The sequence below is a fragment of the Grampus griseus genome (genome assembly GCF_964374135.1).
Source record: "Grampus griseus genome assembly, chromosome: 2".
Classification (NCBI taxonomy): Eukaryota; Metazoa; Chordata; class Mammalia; order Artiodactyla; family Delphinidae; genus Grampus; species Grampus griseus.
Window position 1 is genome coordinate 51,002,056 of NC_139018.1, and position 22,375 is coordinate 51,024,430.

Consider the following 22,375-nt stretch of genomic DNA (forward strand, 5'->3'; position numbering starts at 1 on the left):
TTCCTTTTTCAGCAGAAGCCCAATGTCTTGCATTTACAGTGACTTTCTTTAAGGACTTAATTGCTCGCATCTGAACGGGTAGATAAGTCACCCAGGGGAACAGAGCTTTCCTCCCACATTTAGTCTGACATTCGTGTGAGATGCTTTATAAATGGTAGAAGATCTTGAACCATGGTGAGATTCTGCTTACAAGTTGGGGTCCCTAAGCCCAGTCTCCTGCTTGGCCAACTACTAGACTTCAGAGACGTCGTTGGATTTCAAGGCTTCCAGGGATATAACAGGGCCTGGGGGAATTTTAATGCGTTGCTCCTGCAAGATGGTTTTGGCCATTCTGTATGGAGCCTGGGCTTCAGACCAGTCTTTTGCTCTAGGAAATTTCTCCCAAGTCTTTACATAACTATTAATACTGAATGTTGAATTCATCTTTGTTGACTCAGTAAATGCTGCTGATGCAACAGTAAAATCCTATTGTTGTCAAATTTAGTTCTGTTCTTTACATATATTCCTAGTGCTGGGAAATTTGACATGGTTGTATCTTATTCTCATCAATGGGAAGGTGCGGAATTATAAATTTTCATTTACATGTTGCTAACTAGATACCTTGACGTAACATTTTCATGGTCTCTTGGGTATTAGGCATGGGACTTTGTTCTTGCTGCTTGATTTTGGAAAGGAAGGGTCAACAGGGAAATATAAAATAGATAATTCAGATCTGTTTAGCAACTGATTTACTGAAGATTAGTTTCTTGACACTATTCTTGCCCTTTTCCATGAATGTTTGAAAATGTTATTCCATAGGAAATTTTAATGTAATACTTAGCCAGTCTCCATGCAAATAGGAAATTTGCTTGTAGTTTTGTGTTCCTCACTAGAATTATTTTTCAACTGAAAGGCTTTTCTGAAATCAGAGTTTGACCTTTTTAATCCTGTGTGATTTTCAGGGGGAAGACCTCTCTCAGTGTTTCCTGAAATCCTTCCCCAGTGGTTGAACCTCGCACAGCTCCCATTGACCAACACATTTCTAAGCAAGGGCTTTACAAAAGTGGCTGCAAGAGTTTTCTTTTTATACCCGTCTAAACACCAGGTTCTACTAAATGCAAATGGGATGCACATGATTGGAGTGATATCATTTTATTAAAACTCTTCTCATAACCCAGCTCTAAAAGGCCTTTATGATAGCTAAGTTATTTTTTATGATAGCTAAGTTATTGATGCTGAATAGTTCAGCAAATTGGGTTGTTGTGAAGCACACCTGCCATGCCTTATGCATGAAGCATGTCTTTCACAGATCAGCGCTGTCTGTTGCCTGGTCCTGGAGTCCCAGTAGCATCACTTCCCAGGGTGGGGGAGTGTGCCTCTCTTGGGAGCCACGAACTGGTGTCACAGACACAGCCATCAGGCCAACACTTGGTTACACTGTTGTCTTCGAAATGTAGTGCATAATGGGGAAAAGGTTTAATTAATGTGCTACAGTAATGTGTCTGTTTATAAAGAAATAATGTACTATAAAATTAAGCCACGTATAGTGAATGTCCCTCCTAATGGTGAGGCTGGCATTTTAAGTGATCAGTAAATCACTTAAATATTAAGACTTTCTTGAAGAAGGGTAATAAAAGGAGACATTTGGAAATGGTAGATACTGGTACATACAATTATCCACGAAATAAAACATTTTTATTGTGATCCCAGTGTTAATCACATTGTAGAACAGGCTGATCGGGAAATGTGATAAATTGTATCTGAACAATTTCATTTCCAACATGATTAACCTACATGAGAATGTAAGTCCCAAATATTTAAACCTGACTTTCCTCAGAGGACAGCCGTGCTTTAGTTTCCTGAGGCTGAAAGATTACTTGTAAAGCTGCTAAGGCTACTTTGTCACATGGTTTAATCCTTCTTTATTTGGATCATGGTATCTAGGTTTATAACTTCTCCCAGCTTCCTCCCTCTGGGCCGTCTTTCCAGCTCGTTGGGCAGAACTCTATTCTCAGGTCTTTCCTGCTCCCCTCACCGTAAAGGGTTCTCCCACACTTCTGGCATCTGCTGGCATGATCAGTCCTACGTGGTCTCCTTGGCCTAGTTCTTTGGTAGGTGATGCCCCATTGCTTCTAAGGAAGTCATCTGAGGGCTGGCCTATAAGGCTTGATGTTGCCCAGCTGTCCCCTGGAGCTGTTTAATACTTCCTCTATGACCAGCCTCCTTTGATCATGGCGTTCACATCCAAGGAAACCAAATGGACCAGGTGGCTGTACCGTTTTTCTCCAAGGGTTCAGGCTTTTCCACTAAACTCCTCCTTTCTGGCATAATACAATTTGATTATCAAAATCATCTACTTTAAGCCTTATTAGACAACATGCTCCCAAACCATCATGTGTATTTCCCTCCCTCATTAAAAAAATTTTTTTTAAAAGTTAACATATGGTTACACTAAGTAGTTGTAATCAAAAAACAGACAAACAAGAACTTGGATTCTCCAGCCTTTGCATATTATATATGATTAAGTGTATTCTGCAAAATGGAAATTGTGAAGTGTTAAGCCAATAATAATATATTCAAAATGTTTTAGAAAACATCCATTTATATTTAATCTTTTTCTAGGTTACTATATGCAAGCTAGATTATCTTTAGGGGGTTTTGTAAAACAAAATTGTAAATTTCAAAATATTGTGCTTAATGGGCTGTGGTCCTGAATCCCGGATCTCTACTGATGAAAATTTGGCAGGTTGGGAAGTGACATGAGGGTTTAATGAACAAAATCTAATCTAAGAGATGGAAATGCTGTTCCTCTTAAATACAGAGAAATTAATGGGCTGGAAAAGGCACAAACAATTTCCGCCACGGCACAGAGTGATTTCCGTAATGGAGAGGATGGAGGCTGGCTGGTTGGGGTGTGTATTAGGCAAGTACTGCTTGTGGCCAAACCTGGCCAGTGGGAATTATGAAGTCTTTGTCATTCGCACTCAGGATCCCTTGCTTTAGTTCATACTGGTGTTCCAGGGCCCTGCAAGGAGGTGCTTTTGATTGGTTTAAAGGCCAATGGATGTTTGTTTCTTTAACTCAATAGAACATCATGTAATCAGGAGCTTTCTTATTGTGACCTTGAGTAATTAGGATATGACCACCGTTAGAAGATGAGGATTTAGAGATTTTTTTTTTTGCGGTACACGGGCCTCTCACTGTTATGGCCTCTCCCGTTGTGGAGCACAGGCTCCGGACCTGCAGGCTCAGTGGCTATGGCTCACGGGCCCAGCCGCTCTGCAGCATGTGGGATCTTCCTGGACCGGGGCACGAACCCATGTCCCCTGCATCGGCAGACGGACTCTCAACCACTGAGCCACGAGGGAAGCCCGGATTTAGAGATTTTTATCAATGGAAAAGATTTTCTCTTACCTCCAGTTAACTTTCTGCTCTAAATGCTGATAGACTTTCTCTTCTAGTATAAGTTAACCAAATCTCTAAGAAATATCTCTAGTTGCGATTTAGTTATGAGCCAAAGTCAGTTGCTAGGGGCAACCAGGACAGAAGCAGTTAATTAATTCACTTCTGTCATTGTGTATGGATTAAGCCACTGAGTCCTGGTTTGGGAGAAAATGGACCGGGTGGGAGTGCTTAGCTGGGCTTGGGGAGTGGTGACGAACAGCCTGGCTTCAACCCCATCCCACACTTTTCCACCTCCATTTCCCAACAGGAAGTTAGTAGCTTTTTTCTAGGAGTCGGTAAGGGAAGTAGATGAGGAGGCAGGGCATGAACTCAGCGTGCTTGTGGAGAAAAGATCCTCAAAGGGAATAAAACAAAGGCATGAAACTGACATAAGCTATTGGTTAGTGCCTAGCAGGTGGCAACAGGGCCCTATTAAGAGTGTGTGTGTGTGTGGGGGGGCGTGGTAGGGGATGGTGAGAGCTGTGAAACTTCTGGATAGCTAGGAGTTAATTCCAACTCTGGCAGTGAAGAGCACACAGCACTGTGCAGTCCAGGAGGCCTGGATTCACATAGTATCAGAGAATCACAAACATGGCCCTAGAGAGCTAGTGACATAGGCACAGGTATTTGCCGACTGGACTGTCCTTCTCCAGGTGGCCCATTTGGGTGGGGAGTGGTGAGTAGTGGGTGGTCCAGGGCCTGCAGTGCTAATTGTCACCAGAACAACATCAGAGGATGGCAGGTGAATTTGCTCCTGAGAGGAACAAAGCAGAAATATTGGGGGCTTTGAAATCTTAACCTAAACCAAGGAAAAAGCCAGAGCAGAGAGTAATGGCTTACTTCCAAGTTAAAATTTGGAATGAATTAATAAGAATTATAAATAAGATGGTGAACAGCAGTCCTGGGAACTGTTGGAAGTGGTCTGTATCTTAGGCTTCAGAATTACTTTTTTTTTTTTTTTTTTTTTTTTTTTTTGCGGTATGCGAGCCTCTCACTGTTGCAGCCTCTCCCATTGCGGAGCACAGGCTCCGGACGTGCAGGCTCAGCGGCCATGGCTCACGGGCCCAGCCGCTCCGCGGCATGTGGGATCTTCCCGGACCGGGGCACAAACCCGTGTCCCCTGCATCGGCAGGCGTACTCTCAACCACTGCGCCACCAGGGAAACCCCAGATTTACTAAAAAGTAAATGTTACTTTTTAGTAATGTTACTCCAGAGAAGAGTTATTTTTCCGTTTGAAGCTTTTTTTAATTGTTCATAATGTTTTCTAAAAAACATTTTAAACTGAAGTATAGTTGATTTACAATATTGTGTTAGTTTCAGGTGTACAGCAAAGTGGTTCAGTTATGCATGTATATATGTATATATATATCTATTCAGGTTCTTTTCCATTATAGGTTATTACAAGATATTGAATATAGTTCCCTGTGCTATACAGTAAGTCCTTGTTGTTTATCTATTTTATGTATAATAGTGTGTATCTGTTAATCCCAAATTGAAGTTTGTTTTAATTTTGCTAATGATTTCTTGCTTTAACACAAATAGAAATTCTTGACATTAAAATGTGTTTTGCTGTCGTTACTGTTAAAATACACCTGATGCTCTACATTGGCTCCCTATGCTCAGGGAAAAATGGGGGCCAAGCCATTTTATTTCCTGTAGACTATGGTCTTGCTTCCTCTACTGACTGGGGAAAGATGATGAAGTTGCTGGAGGATTAGGAAAGGGTGAGGAAGGGAAGTGGAGCGTGTGTGTGTGTGTGTGTGTGTGTGTGTGTGTGTGTGTGTGTGTGTGTGTGTGTGTGTGTGTGTGTGTGTGTATCTACTAGGAGTAAACTCTGTATAGCAGGGACCTTCGCTGTCTTTTTTGCTGCCATGTCCTCAGTGCCTGGCTTACAGCAGACACTGAAGAATAGTTCTTTACAGTCAGCTGCAAGGCCCTGCACGATCTTGCCCAGCCCTCTGCTTACAATCTCTCTGTCCTCATTTCCTACTCTTTTTCCCACTGCTCATTTCAGCATCAGCTACGTTTTCCTTCATGTAGCTCCTTATACACCCCAATCCTAGTCTCACCTCAGGGTCTTTGCACTTGCCATTATTTTAGCCTGGAATATTCCTCCTGGATTTAGGAATGGCTCTTTTCTCCCCTTGAGGTTTCTGCTCAAATGTCACCTCATCAGTGAAGCTTCCCTGACCTTCTGTTTCAAATAGCTCCCCCATTCATATGGCCTTCCCTGTCTCTCATTTTAGCTTTATTTTTCTCCTTAGCATTTATTGCCTCTGGCATAAACATACATATGTCTGGCTTGTTGACTGGTCTGTTTGTAGTCACTAGAACATAAACTGCAACAGGGGAAGGGGTTTTGTCTGTTTTCTTCACTGCTACTTTTCAAGGCCTGGTACAGCATAGGCCCCCCAGAAAATTTGTTGAATGAATAATGGAATGAATGAATCTCATGTATTTTTTTGACTATACTTACAATTATTAATAATATAGCAATTCTTGCTCTATTTTTCTACTTTATTCACATATGTAACTTAAAACGAGTGATTTCAGTGGGGCTTATTCCACAAACATGTTTGACAAGCTTGAATGGTTATTTACATAAATTTTGCAAAATAGATAATTACTTCAAGAATTAAAAAAGTGATGCAACTGAAAACACAAAACAGAAATTCAAAATAGAAATTTAACTTCCTAGTTTGCTAGTATGAGATGAGAATCAATTAAAAAGCACCACCTCTGTCCTCCAACAATGACTTTGACTGCAGTAGGGTTTACAGTAGGTTTTCCTTATTCCTGTGCTGGTTATAATGCTCGTTCCTGAACACGGAGTAGAGACCTGCTATCCTGTCTCTCCAGCAAAACATAACCTCTATTTAGATCTTGGGTATGAGTGACTTTCCATTACTATCCAGTGACACCACACTCAAATTGCAGAGGATAAGGCTGTGAGAGCTGAAATTGCAAAAGACATTTCAACCAAAGAGTGATTCTTTTGTGATATAAAATTTCCTAAAAATATCCAGAATTAGAAGTGAATAAAACTATTTTTAATTCTTTTAAACAAAAATCTTGCTTTAAAAAAGTGTGGGCAATTGCTTTCTTTTGCTTAATTTCTAGAAACGTTTTCCCTATATAATTCTTTGAGACAGTGCGTGGATTAAGGCATTTAGAAACATTCTCCCACAAAATAATGTGCCTCCCGATAAATAACTCCTGGGAACAGTGGAGAATGTGGAATCCCCCTTTGCGGGCAGGGTGATAGGGTGATGGGCTCACGTGCACTGTGTGAACAGGCATTAAGATGCTTTAGCTCTAAGCAGTGATTTTGAAGTAAGCTTCTCTGCATCTCATCTGATATTCTGCTCCTGGCAGCATTTGCTGAGTTCAAGTAGTTACTGACTCCTGCGAAGCTGACAAAGGAACATTTCGGAGAGGGGAAACTAATTTATTCTGACTGCTTGTCAAGCATCAGCCTAACTAGCCTCATCTTTTTTGCCCTGAAAGTGGCAAGATTCTAACCTTTGCTTTTACAGCATCCACATTAAATAACAAAATGGCCGAGGAGTTCCTATCAGGAGGCTTATGCATTAGTACAGCACCATTAAGAGCTGGGAGTACTTAAAAGCAGTACTGATCTTTTGAAATCAGGGGCCAGATTGTCAGATGAATTGACCTTCATTGTTCTTATTAGCAAAAGGCGTCTTTTCTTTTTAATTCAGAATGGTTATCAGGAAAGTGACTGAATTCTCTGAACTTTTAGGTTCGAGAGGCAGAACTCTTGATCACGTGGCTAATTGAGACATATTTGGGAGTAATATTGTGCCAGTTGTACTTCCCATGACTTTCTTCACAAAGAGCTTGAAGAATGCATTCCTGAAATGGGGCGTGTGGGGTTACGGATTTGGGAAGTTCTCTGTTAACCAGAGGAAAATTCTTTTTTTAAAGAAATTTTATTGACGTATAGTTGATTTACAATGTTGTGTTAATTTCTGCTGTACAGCTAAGTGTTTCAGTTATATATGCATATATTCACAGCTAAGTGATTCAGTTATATATGTGTATATTCTTTTTCATATTCTTTTCCATTATGGTTTATCACAGGATATTGAATATAGTTCCCCGTGCTATAAGTAGGACCTTGTTTTTATCCATTCTATATATAATAGTTTGCATCTGCTAATCCCAGAGTCTCAATCCTTCCCTCCCCCAGTCCCCCTCCCACTTTGCAACCACAAGTCTGTTCTCTACGTCTGTGAATCTGTTTCTGTTTTGTAGATAAGTTCATTTGTGTCATATTTCGGATTCCACATATAAGTGAAATCATATGGTATTTGTTTTTCTCTTTTTCACTGGCTTCACTTAGTATGATATCTCTAGTGGCATCCATGTTGCTGCAGATGGCATTATCTTGTTCTTTTTTATGGCTGAGTAGTATTCCATTGTATATATGTACCACATTTTCTTTATTCATCTGTCAGTGGACATTTAGGTTGCTTCCATGTCTTGGCTATTGTGAATAGTGCTGCTATGAACATCAAGGTGCATGCATCTTTTTGAATTATAGTTTTGTCTGGATATATGCCCAGGAGTGGAATTGCTAGATCATATGGCAACAACCAGAGGAAAATTCTTGAATCATTATCTTTTTTGTTGTTGTTGTTGAAATTCACTCTAACTGCACTTCATATGCTGTTAATTCAGCCATCTCAGGGGGCTGGTTATATGGGCTGTGTGGTAGTGGGATCTACGGGGAGCCACAGGGTCTGACAGCAGCCAGAATGACTTTTAAAAGAAGTGGATTGGATCATGTCTGTGGCTCGGCTGTTTAGCGTGAAATTCAGAAAAACCCATCCCATGGCCCCAAGGGGCTCTGGGACCAGCTTCTTCTCACTTCTCTGAGCTCATCTGCTCCAGCCACTCTGGCCTGGGGTGTCCTTCAAGCCCACTGAGCTCCGTCCAGCCCCAGGGTCTTCCCACCTGCTCGTCTCTCTCCTTGGAGAGACCCCTTAGGCCCTCATGTTCCAGGGCAGGTTCCTCCTACTCATTCCAGTCTCAGCTCAGCATCCCCTCATTCCTTAGTCTTCCCTAAACACCCAGTGTAATATTGTCTCTTCTTCCCTCAGTCTCTGTTTCACACTGACTTCTCCTCCCCATTGCATTTATCACTCTCTGAAGTGCCCCCCAGACAAAGACTTGAGTTTAAGTCATTTTTCTAGGAGGTGATCCCAGGAGGTGCAGGTGGGGAGTGTGGAGGGAAGGATGGGAAGCAAAAGAAGCCGATGCAGGGTATGTTACTGATCGGGTGCCGGCTGTGGGCATTTGGGGCTCATTACCCCTGGGGAAGCTGGGTTAGAGTATAGAAGTACATACTTCAAAGCTGTCGCCTCCTGAGAGGGAGCAAGCTGGAGTATTTACCCGCTGACTCTAATCTGTTCTTGGCCCAGAGCTGTTGCTGAGGCTATCAAGTCCCCAGCGCTTTGGGCCTGTCCTGAATGAGGGCCGGCCAAGGCAGAGAAAGCCTCGGGTGCCAAGTCACAGGTGCTTACAGGAGGGAGCTTGTGAGTGGCAGGGGTGAGAACAGTGGGTGCAGAGGCATAGGTGCGTGGCAGGTAGAGCCCTCTTGCTCGTTTAGGTGTTTTCTAGTTTATCAACCGTTCTCCTGCTCTAGAATATAAGCTCCATGAAAGTAGGGATGTTGACTATTTTGAGTCCCCCAGACCTGGTGCCTGGAACAGAATAGGCACCCAGTAAGCATTAGTTGAGTAAATGAAAAGACATGAAGTTTCACTGGAAAATACATGGCCTCTAACATGTATTTCATTCTGATGTGGCAGATCCAGAAGGTAAGATGCATCACATGAGACTTGGAAACGGCCAACCAGATTGAGGATGTCTGGAGAGGGAGGAGGGGATTCAGAAGGATGTGCATGGTATATTAAAGACGGTATTGGAGTCAGGTCCCGACCAAGATTTAAACTTCATAGGAATACTTCCTTTTGTAAGTGGTCACGGCCTAATCCTTCATTCTCTCTGGAATTCTGTTCCTTCACCTACTTTACCTGCTTCACAGAGATGTTAAGATAATAAAAGGAGATAACAGATTTGAAAGCACTTCTGAAAAATGTACTCTTATGGAGAAAGCTACTATTTAACTGTTGAAAATACCTTATATTCAAGTTAAAATTGTTCCCAAGTGCTTAGTCCCTTTAAAAAGTGATTGCTGCTGCCAAGAGCCATTTTAATGGACAGTTATTGCCTCTCAACTGAAGTGAGTAGAATAATCAATTTCCATGGTGTGTCTGATGACCTGTGGCTGAAAAGAGAGCCTCAGGGGTGATCGGCTGAGTCTTATCTCATAGGAAACTGGCAGCCTGGGAACAAGGGGACATGGGAGAGATGTGCTCAGGTAACAAAGGGAATCCATATCTCTGGCTGATCTGGAAATCCATTTCGATAAAGTAAATAAGCCAGGGGAGTAGGGAAAGTAGAACTGCGGGGGAAACAGCTTCTTGTTGCAGTTAGAACCAGGTGGAGAGGAGAGTTTTCATTTTTAACTTTTGGCAGGACAGTTTGAGTATTCCGGTTGATCACTTGAAAGGCTTTGACACCTAGTCCACTGGACACTTGAAGGGCGGGGGCTGGAGTATGAGTGGCCCCAGCCCACTCCCTCTGGCTCCACCCACACCTCAGGGGGCCTCCAATCAGAGCGCATGGTGCCCCTGCCCCAGCCTGAAAGACCAAGCTCTGTCCCCCTGCAAGCAGCAGCTCTTGGCCATCCTTGGCCTGGGGGTTTGCACACTGGGGGGTCTTGGCCTGGCTTAGGGAAGGTGGACCAGGAGAAGAGGGCTGCACAGGCCCTGGGCATGAGAGGCTTCTGTTTGGGTAGAAAGTTCCTGGGCACTGGAGTGTGGTCTAGACAGAGGGAAGAGGATCTGGGTGAGCAAGTCCCTTGACCTCTTGGACTCCTCACCCCAGGGGGAGAGGTGCCACTAGGAGAGGGCCAGAGCAGGGTGGGATCTCTAAAAAATGGGACCCAGGACAGGGGCCTGGTTTCCAGATCTAAGGGAAGAACATCTGATATGAAACTGACTTTGGCCTTGGTAGTTAAAGCTATAAAAGACAGGCTAATTGCAAAAGCCCCTAACTGACCAGTGAGGGATAGGACGGCGACTCTAGGAAGCTGTTTATTGGAAGGGAAAGGCAAGCCAAGGAAAACTCTCCGAAGGATTGCCACGTGACTCAGAGGAAAGTCGTAGTCTTTGCAGTGGCTACAGGGCTGTGTGTGATCTGCCACCCCTCTGTCCCATGACCTCCCTGACCTTATCTACCTTCTTATTCCCTCCTGCCAGCAACTGTACTCTGTCCGCACTGGCCTCCTCCCTGCCTTTCGTGGGTGCCGAGCCTGTTTGCCGTGGCTATTCCTTCTGTGTGGAACACTCCCTGAGAACTGCCGGTGTACTTTGTTCAAATGCCCCCCTCCCAGTCACCTAACCTGACCAGACTATTTAAAATTGAACCAAGCACTCTCATTCCCCCATCCCTTCTGTCTCCTCCCCCTGCCCCACTCCTGACCCCATCCGTCAGCTAGTAATTTACTTATTGCTTTTTCAGTCTCTGTCTGCCCTTGAGAATGTAAGCTTCATTAGGCAGGCTTCAGTCCCCAGAAGAATGCTTGGCACGTTGTAGGTGCTCAATAAATCTTTGTTGAATGAATGAAGTACACTTGATTAAGGTAAGTAGTAAACAATGAGAGGAATTCCTGAAAAATCATCAGAGATCTTAAAATGCATAGAATGTACAATTTCTTAAATTCTTGCCGTATGAAGAGGGATAATATCTAAATATTTAAATGAAGGCTTTTCTTTCTCTCCATTTTTCTTGTCGCTTCATGGGTCTCACTTATTGAGCCAGTAGCATTCACTGTCTTCTGAGAGTGAAAATTCAGACCAGAGCAAAGAGTCAAAGAATTCCAGGGGAAGCTCTTGAAATCAATAAAAGCCTCTGAGAACAGAACCTAGAAATGTTTAATGGCGATTAGATTGTGCACAGTCTGCCTCTTTTCTCTCTATTCCTCTTAATTTTTCCTTTTCCCTTTCCTCTGCTCTCTTTTCTCTTTCCCTTCCTCCTCCTTCAAATTTGGAGCAAGGGGCTGTGTTAGGACTGTAGGACTCAGAGATGGTTGGGGTCAGTTCTCAGGAGTGGACAGTTAGGTGGGGGAGATTTCTGTGGGAAGAAATCATTTCAGCATCATGGGCAAAGTGCTGTCATGGAAGTATGCCCAGACACTGTAGGAACCAAGCTCTTGAAAGATAACTAGATTGACCGGTGGAGATGTAAGAGGCTGCCAGGGGAGCCCTGGGGTACATGGGTGGAATTCTATACATTGGAGACTTGGAAGGATGTAGAGTTATTGTTTAGAAATTCTGAAACCACTTTAGGTGTGAAAGACAGTCTTTGGTTATTTCTAAAATTCACTATCTTTCAGCCCCCTTTTCTACCCATTCTGCATAAATTCTGTCTCTCTCTGATTGTCTCTCTCTATATATAGATAATATATATACACACATATATAAATATCAATTGTGCTATTGGTAAAGATGTTATCAATATAGCAACAGCACTTATAGTAAATAGTAATTTTAGCAACCGCCATCAGGCACAGTGCCAAGCCCTTGACATTGATGACCTCATTTTCTCCTTATGACATGCCTCAGCAGAAGACACCAACACCATCCTCATTTTATAGATGAGGAAACCAAAGCATCATGAATAAATAACACACAGAGATATCATTATTTGAGTCTTTCTGATTTTGACTGTCCACGTGTTCTTTCACATCACCAATATGTGTCAAAAATACATTTACATCCTAAGATGTAGGAGAAACACATATGCGAAAATATGCTGCTGAAAAAGTGGCAGAATGACCAAGCAGCAATGTATCCATTCTGGAGAAGCACTAGCTGTAAGAAACCCCCAAGACTGAAGAGGACTTGGTGACTGCTGCCTGTATCTTAAATGCCATGAACTTTCCTATGCCTTACTTCTATGAACAGAAACATCTGCTTTATAATTATGCTCACTTTCCTTACAGGAGAGTATTTAAATGAAGTTATCAAAATTTTATTTGATGGTTTTAGACAATTTTAGTGCTCAGAGAGTTAAAGAAATGGTGGCAGGTCTTTGGGCTGGCCTGGTATAGTGGGCATTTCTTTGCAGTCCTTTGTCAATGAGATTTAATCATGTTATCTAGGCACCTCAGCTTTTCTGTTCTTATGCCTTATGCCTATTGAATTGTGACAATGGATCGTGGTTTCAAATACTTTCTAATTATTCCCATGGTACTTTGTGCTAGCCAAAATCTCTAAGGACACACGCTCACTTTTCAATTATTATTTCCCAAAGCTTTGTAATTCACATAACTGTTTGATAACCAGACAGTGATTCCCAATCATGGTGTTTAAGACATTTTAGATGATCTCCAGTTACTTGCAGGGATGCAGGGAATTTAATATTTTCTAATGAAATTATTAGAATTTGTTTATTATTTTTCTAAACATAGGATGAATTGTCTATATATGGCTGAAAAACTCAATGAGGGACCAGTAGCTCTTTTTGCTTTAATTACAAGTAACTTTGGCCACTATTCAAAGTGCCCATTGCCACTTGCCCCACTGTATACCTGCAGCTATGTAATGTTTTTAATGAGAAGCTGAAATCTTAGAGAACCTGAAATACAGGATTGTGCTCAGTGGGTTTTACTGTATGTGTCTTTGTATTGGGGGTTTCTATTATGCATAGAGTTGTTGACTAAACAGTAATTTTATAGCCCATTGATGGAATCAAGATACGTACATTAGTCCCATCATAGAACTTTCTTAAATTCCATCCCATTCAATTCTCTACTTTGGCCCACATATATGGTTGTGTTTAACTAGAATAACTGAAGTTTCCTATTCCCACATTGTTTTACCTGTAACAATAATATGCTCATCAAGATTATGTAACAAAGAGGTTCTATAGTGACAACAGTAGGTGTATCCACTGAACATTATCCTGGAGGAAATAAAAGAGTTTTTACAATTTATTCTGAATACTGTAAGAGCAGATATAGAAATAAAGTGTGAACTCCTTAAGCATAAAGGCCATTTATGTCTCATTCATAGTTGGATTCCAATATGTGACACATATTAGGTGCTCAAAATGTTTGAATGAACGACTCACTTATAAAAGTGGTGTTTAGCATGATGCTGGACATGTGATAGATTTTCAGGAACTATTTATTGATCTAGATATGAACCTTGGGCCCTCGCATAGGGAAACTGGATCAGCTTCCTAAGGCTTGGATGTGGGCATGGCTGCTGTTGGGGAACGCAGTGAGGTTAGACATAATTTTTCACATACTCTTTTCTTCCTCTCCTTCTTCCCATTCTCTCCATTTATTATCATCCTGCTGTTGCAGCCAGCTAATACAAAATCCTTTGTGATTCACTACCTCAGGCGAGTATGTTTCAAAGTTCCTCCTTACAGTAAAACCTTGAACTTCCTAATGTAGTATATTTGAAATTTACATCTCAAAACTCACTGAGAAGTGACCGCTTCAATTCTGGACTCTGCCCAGTGCCCAAAATAGTGTGAGTGCTAAAAATACATGCACTCTGCCAAAAGGAGTTTACTATGTTCTCAGTAGAAGCTTTAAACTCTCCCTTAAAGGTTAGAGAAAGTTGGCTCGATGGCAAAAGAAAATTTATTTAAAAACCATTTTTACACTCGTTTCATAATAGTAACATTTTATCTTTTTTACAGTGATTTATGGGCACTGGAGCGGAACGGGGGAGTCATGGAAAAAAGCAATTAACGAATAAAGAAAAAAAGTACCAATAGTGAAGGGGAAAAGAAATCTGAAAGCTAAAGAAGAGAGAATAATTGATGGTTCCATTTTAGCTTAATGTTATTTCTGGATCTCTTTTATATACTGTGTTATTTACTGCATAGTTTATAGTTGACAGAAATAAACAGCATTTGCAATATAATGTCTTTAGCCCTGCCATCCACTTGCTCATCCCGCTTGCCTGTCAAGCTAGAACTTCAACCAACATCCGTCAAAGTCTCCTGTGATGGAGTCTGTTTCCAACATCCGTCAACGTCTCCTGTGATGGGGTCTGTTTTTAATAAGCCCAGCACTATAATTACCTTATTGCAAAGTTAAAGCCAAATGACACTTACGATGAAGGTTTCATGGCTAAACAGTAAAGTCAATGAAGCATATGCATACCAGCTGTCAGACAGGAAATAGCTGCTCAAGGATTTGTTTCTTTATTGCTTGATGAGGGTCACTTCATTTGTACTTGGAAACTTTGTCACATCTACAACAGGTAGGAGAGAAGGAAAAAGAATGAGTGTCATGGAAGCTAACTTAGAAACATACCCTTATTCATAGATTTAGGGGAGATTCATACTGGGCTTCTGTGCTCAGGAACATCTGTGCTAAGTGTTTCCACAAATATTTTCTAACTTAAAGCTCTAATGATCCAAATAGTTAAAGTATTGTCCGAATTGCGTAAGTGAGGAAACTGAGGCTCTGAGAGTTTTTAAACTATGGGCTTGAGGCTACCCAGCTGGTAAGTGATAAAGCAAGGCCGTGAACCCAGGCTAAATGTTTCAAAGTTTGATGCAGTTGGCCCTTGTATTATAGCTGCCATCAGGGGAAGTGTTTGGTCTAACATGGTCCAGATTGTGGTCTGGATGGAAATGGAAGGCAGTTTAGACATGTCCGCATGCTGAGTTACTGAAACTAAGAAGGCGAAACACTCAGACAAATGATTATCCTCTGTGTTTTACGGCAGAGATCTATCTCTATTTTATAGTGTTTGAAGTTTTACATTTCTGTGACAATCACAACCAATTGTGAATTGATATGTCAGTGAATATCGCATCACACATGGCATCCTTCACCAAAGCAATTCTGGAGATAAATGGAGTCTTGCTCTCATCTTAGCGTGTGTGGATAACAATGACAGAATGTGTGTCTAAAAGCTTAGGAGCATCATTTTTACTTAATGGATAATACAAAATGGATCGTTGAATCATTTGGCTCATTCAGAGCCCCAGGACTACTAAATCTGGGATCTTTTTTTTCCATCCAATATCTCAAAGCAGAAATATGGGGCTTCATTTCTATTCCTCTCTTGAATCACTTCTGGGCAATACTAAAAGCGTCATTCTTTTTCCAGTTCACTTGAGAGTTAACATTGCATCAGCCTCAAGAATCTCTCTGCTGGCACATCTGGGAAGAGGAGTGCCCTGTAGTGGCTGTGCTTCTCAATGGAATGTTAACCTTGGTGGCAGCAGACCTGTAATTAATTTACTAAACAAGTAGGGTATTTTGATTTTCTGGACTAAAGCCTATAAGGACAGGGTTTTAAAAGAATGAATTGATGAAGTGTAAAAATAACTTAAATATTTGACTCAGTCACAGGTTTATAAAATCTATGTAAAAGAAAGTTGTATTTCAGGCTATGGGAGTTAACATTCAGTCATTGCCATGCTATATTGGCAAAGATGGAAACTGTTGAAATTGAACTGTTGACTCTTGGGTGACATCTTTGTACAGTGCCTGGAAATGTCCTCAGCTGAGCCATCAAGTACCATGCAGCATACAAAGGGCAATGAGGATGTCAGTTACCTTGTGTGTTGTTTGAAAGCTGGAGGTTCCTCACTAGACAGAACACTTACTGTTCTCCATTTCCCCTCCAGCCCTTAGTGGGTTGCCTCTCAGGTTGAGCGGGAGAGAGGGTCTGGGGATTGGAGTGATCACTGGGAGTTTCAGGACTGGTTTTTCTTGCGCTTAGTAGCCGTGGAAGGGGGATCTGGCTCTCAATTTTCTGCAGATTTCTCTAAAAGGTAGAATATTTAATGTCTCTGTCATCAGCTTTGTCTTCTTTCTACCACTTCTGAGGTAACTGTCTAAATTCTTCCTCAATGTTTTGCTATATTCATATGCTCTACCTAGATACTCTGAGGTTTCCTACCATTTCTAAGAAGAATACTAGCGCTGTAGCTACAATTTTTAGATCTGGTAGCTTTACATGTTTCTCTACTACTTCCAGTCACATATAGTCCCTTTGTAGTGTTAACCTTGCTCATGCGTAGACCAAATGTGTTCCTGATGTGAACAGGATGCAGTTAGTTTAGAAGGAGAAACATTGGTGAGGCGCTCATGGGGACGCATTCCAGCCCAGTGTCAGAGGGAGAGTAGATTCACTTCTGTTTGTGCCCTTCACTTGGATGAGCAGATCAGATGTCCCTCGCTGTTGCAGGGGCAGAGGCAGGGAATAAGAAGCTAGTGCCTGGGACAGAGCGAAGTCTGAATTGAATTCTAAGGCTGTAATAGTAAAAGTCTGTAATTACTATTAAAAATAAGATTATAAAAATCACTTGATACTTCCACATTAATGCATATGCCTCATTTATGGACACCATTTTTAGTGTTTACATTGAAGAATGTTTCTTAAAGTCACATCAGAATCACCTGGAGTGTTTGGAAGAAAAAAAGCATATTTCTGTGCCCTCTCCCAGACTTTCTGGCCTCTCTTAGGACGGGGCCCAGGATTCTGCATTTAAGATAATCTCTAGAGATGATTCCTATACTCACTAAAGTTGGAGGATCACTGGTATAGAGTAAGCTGAAAGTCCATGTGCATTTATAATGGAAGTGACTTAGGAAGATGTTACTGGGTAGTAGAAATCTTGTCACATGAGGGCTAAGTGTTGCTGATAAATGGCTTTTCTTGCATCTAAGAATTGTCGAAGAGATATCATTTGGCTGCTTCAGGCAGAGCCTAATGGGATGGAGTCTTCATGGGTTTGGGGCCTGGGCCTCAACCTTGCATATGCAAAAATTAAATTGGATATATTTGCCTGCAGGGAGACTGACATGCTAATAGATTCGCAGGGGACTTACTGATTAACTAGAATACTGCTCTATTAATTTGTGGTAGAAGTTACGTCTGACTCAAGAACCAGGACCATATTGGTAGGTCCTCAGGAGAGACAATATACAACAACAAGTGACTCAGTGAACAAAGAGTTATCACAGTGCTTTGAAATTGTCTGAGTACTCATCTCCTTCTCTGTCCAGACTCATTGAGCATCTTATTCCTGGTACCCTCTTCATGTACTGTGTGGCTGGCCACAAAGTCAACACTTAAGAGAGCTGTTAAATAAACAAGTGATTCTAAACCATGGGGATCAGATAATCATAAGGCCACAGGTACGTTGCTCCAGGCCAGTAGGATGGGTTACTCTTCTGCACACTGGATATTTCTGCCTAGTAAGAGAGTATTCTCTGTTCTGGGCTTTTGTGGAAACTGACAGATTCTTGCTTCAGAATCTCCTTTACTTCTCTCTCTGCAGACCCCTGCTCTGTGTTTTATATATATAGCTCTATCTCATATTGCCAAGGTAAATTCTGAGTAGTTAATTCTTTGTTGATTTGTTTAATAAGTTATGTGTCAGTTGCTTGCCTGATGTCAACCCTGACTGCCTTATTAAATATGAGAACTGTAATCTCATTGAAATAAACATTCTTTTTTTTTTTTTTTTTTTGCGGTATGCGGGCCTCTCACCGCTGTGGCCTCTCCCGCTGCGGAGCACAGGCCCCGGACGCGCAGGCTCAGCGGCCATGGCTCACGGGCCCAGCCACTCCGCGGCATACGGGATCCTCCCGGACCGGGGCACGAACCCGTGTCCCCTGCATCGGCAGGCGGACTCTCAACCACTGCGCCACCAGGGAAGCCCTAAACATTCTTTTTAGGGTGGCTTTTTGCTTCTCACTTCAGAGAATATAACATTTCTGGCCTTGCTTTCATATTCTGAAACATTTTTAATTTACAATTTTTTATATTCACTTATAACAGATTGTTTCTAGTGTTTTTGATGAACAATTATTTATTTGTGCAGAGGTTTTAAAATAAGATATACCAATGGTAGATGCACAGGGACAGAGTTATAAACATTTTAAGGTAGGGAAAGAGTTGAATTGTTCAAAAGGACAATGCATGTTCTATGTCGGATATAGGTTTGTGTATTTATACATAGGAAGATTTCTCCCTTCTGAAATCTAGACAGTGAAACCCTCTTAAAGTGATGAAAATCTCCTTATCTTGTTGATTCTTATAGAGATGGGGCCTTTCTCACAACCTTCATATACTTGAAAATACTTCATAAGGCTTGATGCCTTCTCATCCTCTTCATTGTCTAAACTCATCTAGAAGACTTCAAAGAACAAAAACAATCTGAAGAGGAACTTCTCCAAGAAAAGAAAATTATCATTGCTGAGACACTGATAAAATCTTTAAAACATGTAATATACAGAAAAAAATTTTGAAAATGACTGAATATCTATCTATCTATCTATCTCTTAGGTTAGCAGAGAATCTTTTTTTTTTTTTTTTCATTTAATAACAGCAAGATCTTACCCGCCCACAATTTCTAGCCATTTGGGCTAGAGAATAGGAAGTGTGTGTGTGTGTGTGTAAAGGTAATAAATAAGTCTAAAACATGAAAGCATTGAAACTCAGTGAGGCTATTGCATATAATGTAGTACAATATCTTGTCGGAGTAGAAAAAGAGCAAGATTAAGTCAGTTTTCTTTAGCTGTTGGTAAATAGCTGAGTTTTAGTAAAGAACACAGGCAACTTTTTTTTTTTATCAAAATAGGTATTAAAAAATAGATTCTCAATTTTTGAGTTTGCCTATTTCATAATAAAAGAAAAATATGAAAATAATTTTTGTTAGGATTTCTGTAGGAGATATTTCCTTTACTTCCTATTTCTTCTTTTGACTGTGACTTAGCTGATCAAAAACATAAAAGTGCAAGTTCAGGAAGTGATGATGTGCATAATATGCCAGCCTAGTAGTGACGGATGAACCAAAAAAAAAAAAAAATTTTTTTTATCTACAATAGAACTGTGTTTTTTTTTTCTCCCCTGATGGTTTTTGAGTTATTGGATTTCCTTATTAGATGTTATACAGTAAATTGTGAGGTGCACTTTTCAGGAAGTGACATATTTATCACTGACAAATACAGCAAATGGCATGTTGGGAAACATTTATTAAAAGAGAATCTATATCTATTAGTGCTGTTCTTTAAAGAAGAAAAGAATCCAAAGATGTTTTCATGGTTTGCCTTTGTTTGCAAGTCTATTAAGAGCTAAGTATTTCAGCTGCCCACATCTTGGTAGGGGATTGCAATTACGGATGGCATTGAAATACTATAATTTCATAAATACCTCAATTGACTAAACAGCAGGAATTTACTGAGCTTTTTATTAGGTGCCTGGCTTAGTAAAGTCTTGTGCATGTGGAGGAAGAAGGTGAGTTTCAAAAAGAACTGAATGAATTGAAAACAAACTGCACATCCAGAAGTATCTGTGGAGTTTTGGAGGTGAGAATATCAATCTCAAAACTCTCCTGTAGGGCTTCCCTGGTGGCGCAGTGGTTGAGAGTCCGCCTGCCGATGCAGGGGACACGGGTTCGTGCCCCGGTCTGGGAGGATCCCGCATGCCGCGGAGAGGTTGGGCCCGTGAGCCATGGCCGCTGGGCCTGCGCGTCCGGAGCCTGTGCTCCGCAACGGGAGAGGCCACAGCAGTGAGAGGCCCGCATACTGCAAAAAAAAAAAAAAACAAAAAAAACCAACTCTCCTGTAAATCCTTGCTCTGCAGCAAATCCCTGGACTATGTTTTTGTTGGTCTCTGTGAAACTCTGCAAAAGTACATTCTATTTTGAGAAACTGTTGAAAGAAACACCAAGAAGCATCCCTGGGGAGGAGGATCTGGAGTTGGAATTGGGATATGTCCTGGCTGAAAATGTCCCATTGTTTTCAACATAGTTCAGCTTGTTAAATGCCAGAGTTCTCACTCACTTGGTAAAAAAACAATTAACGATGAATGCTAAGCCTAGATTGGCACTTACATCTAAATAAATTTGACTCCATTGGAGACTGCTTTTCAATCCATGTTTCTGATAAGTTCCTTGCATTGTAATAAAATTAATGGGGCTTAAACAGCTGGATTTCTGATTATGTGACCCATAATTGAAAGTGTATGACATCTTGAGTACGGAAGTTCAAGGCCAAGAACATTCAGTGTGTGCTTTGGGCAAATGCAGAGGTGTGCTGAGAGAGACAGATTGACAGCAAGGCTCTGAAACGAGGACACGATTTTGGAAAGACTGAGGGGGCAGAAATAGTGGGGGAGAGAGTAGCAGAGGTGAAAGCATAGAGCTGGAAATGTGAATTGTATCGGGTGTGTATGTGTGTGTGTAAATGGACTTGATAGGAAGAGACAGTTTCTAGTGACTATAGACTGTACAGGTTGACACTCTATGGTAGAGGGCTTTAAGGGCTTGTAAGAGAAGATTGTATTCAGCAAGGTAGGCAAAAAATATTGCCTTGTAAATTATTGAAGGAGAGAGAAGGCTGTGAAGAATGTTCTGGCCTAATGATTGGAACAGATGGGGAGAGACTGAAGTCAGTTTTTTTTTTTTTTTTTTTTTTTGCGGTACACGGGCCTCTCACCGTTGTGGCCTCTCCCATTGCAGAGCACAGGCTCTGGACGCGCAGGCTCAGCGGCCATGGCTCACGGGCCCAGCCGCTCCTCGGCATGTGGGATCTTCCCGGACTGGGGCACGAACCCGTGTCCCCTGCATCGGCCGGTGGACTCTCAACCACTGCACCACCAGGGAAGCCCTTTCTGTTTTTTTTTTTTTTTTTTTAACATCTTTACTAGAGTATAATTGCTTTACAAAGGTGTGTTAGTTTCTGCTTTATAACAAGGTGAATCAGCTATACATATACATATATCCGCATATCTCCTCCCTCTTGCATCTCCCTCCCACCCTCCCTATCCCACCCTTCTAGGTGGTCACAAAGCACCGAGCTGATCTTCCTGTGCTATGCGGTTGCTTCCCACTAGCTATCTATTTTACGTTTGATTGTGTATATATGTCCATGCCACTCTCTCACTTTGCCCCAGCTTACCCTTCCCCCTCCCCATGTCCTAAGTCCATTCTAAGAGGCAAAATTAATCAGACTTGAAGAGGGAGATTCCAAAGATGATTCTCAAGGATCAGCCCTAGGACTTCTCTTTGTGAGCATTAAGTGGCTGGTAGACTAGAAGGCCTACAAATAAAGACGAACAAATAAATTTGAACTAGAGGGGGAGGAAGAAAACCAAGGGAGTGTGATCCAGAGGCAAAAAGAAGATAGATTTTAAGAAGAATGTTTCTGAGATAGTGAATAAGACAAAGAGTGAGAAATGTCCTTTGGATTTAACAACGTGGAGATCATTGGTAACTTTAGCAAGTATTGTTTCAGTAAAGCAAGGGAGGCAGGACCCAAAATTAATGGGTCAAGAGGAAATGGATAAAGTAAATGTGGATAACTCCAGAAATTTGGCTGAGACATGAATATGATATAAAGGTCTATATGGGTGTGAAAGAGGATTTTTTAAATATCATAGCGACTTGAGGGTGTTTAAATTTTCTTGGAGCAAGACCCTAGAGAGAGAAAGAAATTGAATATACTGGAGAAGGAGGCCTCTCCTTATCTCATTGTCCACCAGTAGTCATTGTTCCACGAAAGCCTTCTGTTCTCTGGAAAAATTCTGAGGGTAGGAATTGAGAACTTTGAAGCAATAGCAGTAAGAGTAGGGATTTTACTGGGGGCAGAAAAAACATCAAGGAGAGGAGTGACAGCTCTGATAACTGAAGGATTGATTTAGAATTCAAACATTGTTTTGCAACAGCAGAGCTTGTGATTATGCTGAGTGGGAATGTGACTTATATAGACCTTTTTCATAGAGTCTTTCATTCCTTGGGGTTCCCGGAACAGTGCGACTATAAGTATCTGTGCTAGTTTCTGAAGCTTGACTTACACCATTGAAATCA